We start from the raw sequence: 9390 nt of genomic DNA on the forward strand, positions 1-9390 counted from the left end.
GTCTGCTCTGTGGGGCAGAATTGTCTAGCAGGTGGCTTGTTTGGATCAGTTCGCAGCTGTGGCCAAGGTTGCGACTAGAAGGCTTTCCTTGCTGTGGTCCTCATGCCACAAGTAGCAGTGGGTCTTGGGGGCCATTGAGCCAGCACGTCCTGCAGGAATCGAGGGCTGTGTGTAGACGACACAGGAGTTGATACAGACCACCCAAAAATTTTAATGCAGCTTTTTTTTGGTGCAATGCATTTTAGTTTGCATGACCTGGCATTTGTGTTTGCACAAATGGCACTTTTGAGCGAGTTAAGCCCCCGTGTGTTGTTCCCCGCAGATGTCAGTAGAGGGAGGCAAATACCAATTTACCCCCTAGAGCAGGGGGGTGGTGAGGGGCAGTTTGTCACTCTTGGCGAAAAGCAGCTCACTGGTTCTCTGCTACAGCATTTCATCCCTGTCGGTCGCTTGACCTAAAACAATCCGGGAGGGTAGCCAAAACCTGTCTTACCCCATGGGGTCTATTGGCACCAACTCGTGGCTCAACTGTCAACTTGCTGGGCTAGTCTCTTAGCTATTTGCCTAGGATTCCTGCTTCCTCTGCATGGGCGGTGGGGGGACAAAACCAGGTGGAAGTGGATAAGGGAACAAGGAAGGGAACCAGCGCGCCTTGGGGATGTAGTCTTCCTCAGCAGATCCTGGAAAGCTGCCATCACCATGCTGTTGGTTGCCAGATCAAGGCTGTGAAGTATTTGCTGTCTGTGAAACATGCTCTTGGCAAGTGGAAGCAGCATTTTTGTGCCATTCTCATGGCCTCGTCAGAGACGAGGGGATTAAGCAGATACGGGCAGTGGAGCCAATGGCAGCGTGTTCCTCTGGGAACCCTGGGGCCCAGTTACAAGGAAGATTGAGCCGGGGACAGAAGTGCTGCAGAAGAGGCCAGAACCACTCAGTTCCCTGTGACAGCCCAGGTCTGTGAGATTTGGAGTCTGCTTCCTTTGTCCCTGAAGATCCTGGGACTGGAAAGGGATCTTTGGAGGTCACCAAGTCCCGTTTCCTGCTATTGCAGGCAACCCTGCCACGGTCAACCCTTGTGCCTCTCCCACAGATGCTTAAATGGCCCCTAGCATTTTATTAGCAATAGTGATCTGCTGTGTCAGGAATGGCCCTGGTGGGATGTTTCCTCAGTACTTAATAACCAAGCTGCTGCTGAGTGTCAGGCCCCCTGGAGCAATCTCTCATTGAGAACATAATCCAGTGTATCTTTAATAAGTGGAGTCAGTTTGCTTTCATAAACCTTGTAGGAGCCAGTGCTTTAGTCATCTGCTTGGGGAGCATTCAAATGCCAAACTGGATGCATGACTTCAGTAATCTGTACGGGATCTAACGAGGAAATTAAAACTTGCTGCTTTAAGGAGGGAGGGCCTTGCCAGGCTATAGTCAAAAGAAAATAGGCAGCTTGGGCCTGACGGTGTTCCCGGGACCTTGAGACCCAAGTAAAGGAGGCTCGTGACAAGGCAGCAAATGCAAGTATAATTTCTATTGGAGTCTTAACCATATCCTCCCTCTCTGCAGCTCTGCTTGCAGGCTGCTCTTGGTATGGGAAAACCTCCATTGTATCCTTCATGTTGTCCATGACGTTCTGCCCATAGAGGTCAGGGTCCCTTCGCATGAGCTGACAGCAGCCAGTGGCAGATTTACCTTGAAACAAACCATGCAGTGGCATGGGGTCCCCACCGACAGAGGGCCCCAAAACGCAGGACAAATCTGACAAATGACTGAACTTAATAAGCACTGCAAGTCACAAAGCGGTCCAGGCTTTCTGCATTCTGCAAACTTCTGCGAACTGTGCTCGAAACATGGGTTTTTTTTGAAGTAGTCGAGCAAAGAATTTGCTGTTTTTTCACTGTGTTGAATGTTCTTTTTCTTGGCTGGGTCCCGAGGGGGCCCCTCCAAAAATGAAGCTGTGCACAGGGCCCCACTAACTCTAAATCCACCACGGACAGCAGCCACTTCCAGTCTTTCTATCCATTGAGGAGACCTCCATGTTCTTGACACACTAATACTAAGCCTTACCTGTGTCAGCATTAGTTCAGTCATTTAACAGATTGGCAAAGTGAGGTGTGAAATTTGTTTGAAGCTACCTTCAGGGAATAAGAGCTTGGAGGCTCTACTCTGCTCCTGCAGAAATGAAAGTCAACGCTCGGCTCCAGGCAGAGGTACAGTGTGCGCATGGGAGGACTCCAGACTTGGCCGGAGTCCATCAGTATGGAAGCACAAGGAGAGATATGGGGTGCTGTCCCGAGTTAATCTGTTCTCCGGATGACTGTTGCGCAGCCATTCCTTGCAACATCCTACCCTGTCTTTAAATACAAGACTCCCATGAAAAAAATAAAAAGCTACAGCACTCCTGTGAAACTTGAAAACAGCACTATCTGGGAAGGTCATAGAAGGAATGGGAGGGAAAAAAATAATTCTTGGATCTCAATCATGACCTGGTGACTGATTGCCTCTAGTAATGCAGCCCCATGATTCTGTTAGGCTGACTGTCTCTTCCCCCCCCACCCCCAAACGTTCATCCATTAAGTTTAAATACTTTATACACTGGGCTTATGTGGTTAGTAAAGATTTATCTCCAAAGCCATTCAAAATGCATTTGAGGCCCTGTCCCCAGTGAAATGCAGATAGCACCAATCCCTCTTCTGTTAGCTGTCTAAAGGCCTTTTCTACAATGCATAGGTCTGTAGGAGCATATGTTGTCACTAATATTATCTTGATTACACCGAAGGCAGCGTCAGACGGAGAGAAAGCAATCATCCTCATGGAAAACTCCAGGTGGAGGCACTGATTTGTGAAATAAAATTGCAATCTCCCTCCCCTCCTCACTTTTGCTTATTGCCTCCTTCATTGGCAACGAGCTTTGGCTTGGGCTCTTAACGAACAAAATAAAAGAGCCTGAGATGCTTTATTTCCAGGCAGGAATTGAAAGTCAAGGAATCCTGAGTTCCTGCTGACTTCAGTCTCCCTCAGGCATCCTTGCCTTGTTTATTCTTTATATTCATTTAAATCCATCTGGACCCACTGTAGTTTTGGATGCATCCATTTTTTCCCCCCTCCCCAGCCATCCACTTTTTTGCCACTCCCTGCATGCTTACAGGGGCCTAGATCACTTCAGTATGCTCCCAGTGGAGACCAGTTTCTGTATCATCTTTGCGAAAGGTGCTTGCAGGACCAGGCTTTCAGTCACCAGTCTGTGTAGGGAACTCATGGAAGAAACCAGTCTGGATTCATGTTTGAAACCAGTCTGGTTTCCTGTTTGAGATACAGGAATGCCACGTGGTTGCAGCAGTTGCAGGCAGCCTAATCAGAATTTAATTTGTGATTGGGACGTTTTCTACAGATCATTTCACTCCCCCCATTCACGTCCCAGGCTTTTAAAAGCTGCTGAAATCCAGTGGCAGAGGTCAGGCTTTCCAAATTGCCTATTACTTTTTCTCCTAATTAAAAGAATTGTTTTGAATAACGATGTTACGAAACATCAATTAATCTAATGTTAAGGAGGCCTGATGCTTTATTCCCACCATCCCCCATCTCTGTGACTGATCAAACTCGGGTACAGACCTGGAAAGGAACAATCAAACTTCCTTGAAATGCAGAAAGCCTTTTTTGTCTTTAAATTGAGACCCTGGCCATTTCTGTGACAGTATTGCAAATAGCTTTTCTATCCAGCCTGCAGCAGGAGCCTTACCCTACAGTTAACCTTGATTAGATCAGCAGGAGGTGGCACCATCTATGCTAATTATTAATCAACCTCTTAAGAATCCACACATTGGGTCTATTTTTTTTTTATATAACTAAGTGGAGCAGTCTGTGTCCCTTTCCCAAGTTGGCACCCAGCAAACAGTATTAACTCCATATAAATAGCGTTGTTCAGCTGGCTCAAAGCCAAGATGCTTTAGGGAAAAGAAAACTGGGCTGTTCCAATACATGTGGTCCCTTGAGATTTTGGCTGAATTAGCTCGTCCAGAGTCCTGCAATATTTTCCTAGAAAGGGCCAGATGAGCAAGGTAAAAGCTGCCCAGAGAACCAGCATGTATCATAAGAGAAACATCATCTATTCACTCATCTTTGTTCCTCCTCCAAATTTTACCCCTGGTTTTTGGCATGTCACCTCCCAAGCCTTCTGTAGGGTGGCCTGGCCTTACAGTGTGTATTCTTGGGGGCCAGAGCTTTGCTTTTGCAGTCTGTAGCAAACCGTTTAGCGTAGCTGGGCACCAAACTAATACATGAAGGTCCTAGACACCTGTCTTTTCTGTCTCTAAGTGCCACTTGGGAGGCTGCCTTAAACCAAATGATTTAGATGAGAGTGGAATCTGGGTTAGAAATCCCAGGGGAGCGATCAGAAAGTGCTTAAGGTGGAATTAGGTCCTTACTTGCTGGCACAGCTGTAACTCCTCTCAAAGTCAAGGTCATAGTGAGAAATCAGTGGCATTGAGCTCCTGGTATGCTCTGACCTTGACAAGGGATGTGGCAGCAGAGAGTTGGAGGGGAGCACTGCTTGGAAGCATACAGCAGACACTGCTGGCCACGAGGGAGTCAGAGCAGCAGGGCTGCATGTGCAGCACATGGCATATCCCAGCTGGCTCCCTGGAAAGGCAGCAGCAAGTCTCCCCTTGCTTTCAGTGGAGATGGGATCAATGCCTGAGATGGGTCCTAATGCTGTAACCTCTTGCAGCCAGGCAGACGGTCCTTTGGTACAGACAGAAGTTCAAATAGTGATGGGGCCAGGCACACTTGGTCACACCTTCCTCTTGGCAGCCCAGAACAAAGGACTTGGGAACACGGGGATGTGGGTAACCAAAAGGACATCTGATAAGAGCCATGTGAGAACAGGAGATGCCGGCTAGAAGACTGTTCACATCAGCACAGATTGCTTTGTGCATTCAGCTGCCAGGATGGGTTATGCATCAATGCCTGTCTATGATTACCAGGGTAAGACTAGCGGAGGCCTGCCCTCTGCTTCCAGACAGGGCATGCTATTGCGGCACAGCCCTGAGGCAGGGCTTCACGAATCAGTGCAGCTCTGCTGAGTAAGAATCTTTTTCTCCTTTTTATTTTAGTGGACCCATCATTGTGGTCTGTGTATAGTAAAGAACAGGTTGCACTATCCTTCAGAGAGCACACTACTAGTATTTTCACTGTGCTACCCCGGCTTGGCATAGGAGGCAGCCCAGTATGCATCTAAGTCCAACAAAAACTTGGCCAAACTGGTTTGTCTTGTGTAGAGAAGCAATGCAATTTGGGCTGTGGCAGGGTGCCAGAGGGGGAGAGAGATCTCTAGCTTGAGGAACCTTGCCTTAAAACACTACTGCCCATCAGCATCCCACCTGCCCCTGGGTTTAGGACTAAGGGCTGGCCAGCAACACTTCCAGCTTGCAGAAAATGTACAAAAGCTGCAACATTTGCTTTTGTTATAATCTGAAACAAAACACAGACTTTTCCAAATGTGTGGGAGATGGGAACGTCCCAGCCAGTGGGTTAGAGTGTCTTTCTCCTACTGGAATTGTTCCCCTTTCTATAAGTGCCAGATGTTCATTGTGAGAGGGAGAGAGAGAAGGGGTGGGGGGAGTTGACTCCATAGCCTAGGTGTTAGGGAAACCAGTCCAATTCCTGACTGCTTGAGGTTGGAAATGCTGGTGTTTTAATGTGCCTCTCTTTGGTCATGGCAAAGTGCACGCAGTAATCATCCATTTCACTGCAGAGCTTTAAATGCTTATGGGTCTAGCAATCCTAGAAGAAAATTTGCTGTCAGTGATATGTGCTCTGCACCAGTACAAACCTTACATAGTTAGTTCTTATTATGAGGCCTTAAGTGGGGCCTAGATGTTGTGTTGGCAGCGTGTGCAGGGACTGAATTGCACTCTTTGAAGTGCTATCTTGTGTAACGGTACAGGCTATAGACATGCAGGTCTGTGTTGCACTACTTGCCTCCCCATCCTATGATGGTCTCAGTACAAGACTGTGAGCCAAAGCCTTCTGCATTCCAGGTTTATCTTCACTCCCCTCTGTGGTTTTGGGCAAGCCTGCGAAGTCCCCTGCCTCCTCTGTGAGATGGGACATCATTGCACTAACTCCACAACATACATCATGAGAGCTAGTTAATGTGCTTTGAACACTAGCAGTGCTATTTAAGTGCACAGATGATAGTCTGCCAGATGTATCATTTTAAGTCGGATGGCTTGGGTAAGATCTGGTGTGTCTTTGCTTTGTCAGCAGATGCCTAAAAAAGCAATTGCAAACCTAGCAAGAGCCCAAGAGATGTTCATCCGTGCTCAGTTTCCAACTTGCTACACCAACAGTGCTGCTACTCAGGTCACCCTCATCTCCTCCTTGACGGCACCTCCTTCTAGGTGGTTCCTCTTGCCCTGGGAGTGGTGTTCCCCAAGTCGCTCCCTTTTAGAAGGAGAGGTACATTCATGTCTTTTTTTTTTTTACATTGAGGAAGCTGATTTATGTCATCTTTGATACCTCACAAAACTACCACTAATGGTGTCTCCTGAGGAGACCAAGTCATTAATTATGTCTTCGTTGTATCTCTGCTGCATTATTGCATCAACGTGTTTAACAGACCCTCTAGACAATTTACTTTACAAATTACAGCATACTTAGCCAGAGTCCTGCAGGTAGAAAGCTAACTTGCTGAAAGCCCACACAGCCTATTAGATCAGCGTTGGCATCCAGGGAAGTTTCTAATTAGGATGGAGATTTCTTTTCTCCTTTGCATGGCTCTTTGCAACTTTGCTCATAGCTACAGCCCTGAATTTTTTTACTCCTTCCCCAGAGGTGAACTAAATGGGGTATTGAAATAACCACTATCTGTATGTACCTCCCGACAGCATGAAAGGAGACTGTGACTAAGCTCAGGGAAAATCAGGCCTGCCGGATGATAAAAGCAAACGTACAGGTGTGATCTTGCTTCCCATATGCTCTGCATGTATGAGGTTGCAAAGAGAATCACGTACGGATGGGAGAGCATGACTAGGGTTGGGGCCTGTCTTCTCACCGTTTGACTGCTCCTTCCTTCTTATCCCTGAAGAAAGTCCTTGGGAAATAATAGGGCAAAGCCAATAAAATACTATAGGAATTACTTGTTAAAAAAAAAAAAATAGCTTTACAAAGGGATTTGAGATGGATGGAGGATCAGGGATGTATAAGAGCCCCGGTGTCATTAAAGTCTTGTTATCCTCATTTTATAGGACACTGAGGCATGGGAAGTGGAGTGGCTAGCTCAAGGTGGCACAGCCATAAAGTAGAGGCTGGGGCCTAAACTTCAGGGCTCCCACCCCCAATCCATCCCCGAGCCTGCTCTAGGGAATGGAGTCCTTCCTATAGGCTTTCTGAATCATCCTACTGACTCCTTATATTATAGCATAGGGTAGGAACCAGCACGGCTTGGGCTTGTGAGCGGGCAGCAAATGTTGTAGTTTCACAGTTGGTAGAGTTGGAAAGGACCTGAGCAGATCATCAAGTCCGACCCCCTGCCATGGCAGGAAAGGATGCTGGGGTCAGACGACCCTGGCAAGGTGTCTATCTAGCCTCCTCTTAAAGACCCTCAGGGTAGGAGCCAGCACCACTTCCCTTGGAAGTTGGTTCCAAGTCCTAGCCGCCCTGACTGTGCAGTAGCGCCTCCTGATGTCCAGCCTGAATCTGCTCTCTACCAGGAGACTCATCAGCTGCAGCAATATTTTTCCAATAACAAACAAACTTGCACATTTTGGGAGCTATTTGTGGATACTTTTGCCCATCAGGAAAAACAAAGGTGAAATTTGCTGAATGAATAATGCCCTAGGTATTAATGCATGTTCAGTTTATTCAGGGTGGGATTTTCAAAACCATTGGCTCTCAGTGCTACGTAGCCAAAGGGAATGCAAACAGTATCCTCCAGCTGGGATTGCCCCTGGAGCGAGCTTTAAACTAGCTATGTTGGTGCCTGGTAGCAGTATCGTCACAATAGCCTGGAACGGCGTATGAGCTAAGTACCTGAGTGCGGACCCAGGCAGACAAGGTTCTTTGGGTGAATCTGATATCTTTTATTAGACCAGCTTAAATCATTGCTTTTAGCAAGCTTTTGGGTTTAAAAACCCTTCGTCAGGCTGAGTAAGTCTCTGCAGTTGGTGGACCCAGTGTTTCGGGGGTGCTTTGCTATCCGCCTGGAGCTCTGCGCCCCAGTAGCTACGCAGTGATAAGGGCTCCTTGAGCTCTGTCTGGACAAGCAGCCTCCGGTATAGACATACCGAGGTGCTTTTGAAAATCCAAGCCACAGCGCTCTCCTTGAAGCCTTTCAGCTGAAAAATACACAAGCCTAAAAATAGCCTCATGCACAGATCACCAGGAACAGACCATCCGATTGCCGATCGGGAGTTTCATTCATTGGGGTTTTTTTTGCCTTCCCATGCATTGCCGGGCCAGTTAAGCAGCCACTACTTTCCTCTGATGAAGAGGATGGATTTTAGGCTTAACCTTTCCCACTCGTCTGAAATGCCGCTTCCCACTGTTGCTGCCATCCGTTCTGTCACTGATCTTTCCTAATATTGTTTTATTACGGACACAATCAAGCTCTGGAAACGAGGCTTCCTAGCAACGCTTTATGGCACTAAAACAATGTTTTGGAAAAATCAGGCTGCCTTGACAGAAAATAAAACCGGGAATGTGTCAGACTTGGCCAGGTGGAAAGAATATATGCCCCATGTTCACTAAGTGAAATGGAGGGGCTCGGGTCTTTTCTCTTTGTCTTCCTCTTTTCTGTAATGGAAAAGTCAGAAAGGGCTCGATAAAGAAGAATAAATGGCAGTAATATTGGAGGTTATTGAATCCAAGTTATGCCTCAGTGTGAAGTGTGTGTGGGGGGGAATTTGAGCTACGGTTCTGTTATCCGGCATCCCCTGGGAATGGGGGATGCCGGTTAATCAAATGTGCACTGCCTGGTGCGCTCCCCGGCGTCAGCGTGCCCGGGGACAGGGAGGGTGCTTTGCCCCAGGCTCTGGGCTGAAGAAGTGGCAAGAACTCTGCTCGCCGTGGTGGCAAACCCTGGAAGTGGTGCTTCTGGTTTCCCTTTTGCCGCGTCCCTCGGATGCCGGTTAATAGGGTTTCCGGCTAATAAAGTGCCGGGTAACGCAGCTTTTGCTGTATTACTTTTTGAATGCTGGGCGGGGGGCGGTGACTGTAAGAGCAACCAAACCCATAGTCACTCCAGCGTGGTCAATTCTGCTGGACTTTTCTATATATTGCCTATCATTTAGATCTGCAATTCTCTTCCCCCCCACCACCCCGATCTGTGTTTCCTTGGGGCTAGAGCTCAGTGGATTTGCAGTGAGGCACCTGCAATACCTGCACTTTGTCTTTTCCCTT

This window comes from Gavialis gangeticus, unplaced genomic scaffold, assembly GCF_001723915.1.
Source record: "Gavialis gangeticus isolate Ggan-Ray unplaced genomic scaffold, GavGan_comp1, whole genome shotgun sequence".
NCBI classification, from domain to species: Eukaryota; Metazoa; Chordata; order Crocodylia; family Gavialidae; genus Gavialis; species Gavialis gangeticus.